Consider the following 1,481-nt stretch of genomic DNA (forward strand, 5'->3'; position numbering starts at 1 on the left):
GTTTGCTGGTACTTTTTAAGGATTTTTGCATCAATTATCATAAAAGATATTGGTTTGTACTTTACTTTTCTTCCAGTATTTTTATCTGGTTTTAGTATCATGGTAATGCTGGCCTTTTAGAATGAGTTAAATGTTCTCTACTCTTCAATTATTTGGAAAAGTTTGAGGAGGGCTATTATTAATTCATCTTTAAATGTTTGATAGAATTTGCCAGTGAAGCCATCAGATCCTGGGCTTTTTGTTACTGGAAGATTTCTGATAACAGAAATCCCACAGTTTAGGGACTGTTGTTTATGCCACCCAATTTTTATTAATCAAGGTATTTCTCAAGTATGAAATATTTGGCTAAAATCAAGAGCAAATGTTACTATTAATGGCACAAATAATAAAGACCTTTAATTATATCCAATCACAGAACTGTAATCCTTTTTTAGAACTCTCAAGAAGTTTACTCCTAACTTCAAGTTGGCTAGCATTTTGTCACAAACAAATCTATAAAATAATCACCAGGAAAGGAGTATGAGATTAGCACACTTTATTGGGACTAATAATGATTCATCCTCTGTGGCTGTAGATATTTCCCCCTTGGCTGGACATATTGCTGATATAACACAGTTAGATTCTATAAAAGTAAGTTGAAGGAGGGAGTATTCTCCCATTTCTCTAGACGTTTAAACTTATTTTATGAGGTTTGCTTCTGTTTAACCCTTAAATACTGGTGTTATTTAGAGCGCTGGCTTTTGCTTTGGTTTTCATTATCCTACTATACACTCCCATGGTTTCAGTTGCCTCATAAGTGCCAACAATTGCCATTTATATATGTCTCCACTGAGTATATTTTACTATTTAGGACTGTACCCCCAGCTAGCTACTGAATATCTCTAACTTTGAATAACAGGCATATCAAAATCATGATGATCAAAACTAACAATTATTTTCCTACAAAACCTTTTTTTCCTGCTATCGTTCTTATAGCAATTCATTAAACTGCCCAATCACGAACCATAAGTGTCATCTTATGTTCCTATCTTTATTCAATCTCTATATTCAGATAATCACCAAGTCTGGATAAACCTAGTTTTGAAAATGTGAGAGAAAGGAAGATTAACCAAAGGGAATATATAGAGTAAGAAGTAGACTTAGTGATAAGTCTAAGAAATGTTAATTTATAAAGAATAGCCATGGAGAGGAACTACACAAGAATATAGGCTAACTGTAACTGTAACCAGTAATGTATCATTGAAATTTGCTAGGAAAATAGATTTTAAGTGATCTTACAACAAACAAAAAATGGAACTATGTGAGGTGATGGATAAATTAGTTGATTATGATCATTATTACACAAGGTATATTTACATCAAAGCATGTTGTACACTTTATATACACTTTTTATTTCTCAATCATATGTAATACAGCTGGAAAAAGGAAAAAATATACCTAAGTAATAAAAAAAAAGTTATAAAGAGAAAAATAGGACTTTG

At 31.7% G+C, this 1,481-nt stretch overlaps 1 pseudogene; it reads left to right on the top strand.

Moving 5' to 3' along the window:
• Positions 1-519: 519 nt before the first annotated feature.
• The window catches only part of LOC144242556 (small ribosomal subunit protein eS8 pseudogene), a 1,650-nt pseudogene continuing 688 nt past the window's right edge, over positions 520-1,481 (top strand).

The sequence above is a fragment of the Crocuta crocuta genome, unplaced genomic scaffold (genome assembly GCF_008692635.1).
Source record: "Crocuta crocuta isolate KB4526 unplaced genomic scaffold, BGI_CrCroc_1.0 scaffold1049, whole genome shotgun sequence".
NCBI lineage: Eukaryota > Metazoa > Chordata > Mammalia > Carnivora > Hyaenidae > Crocuta > Crocuta crocuta.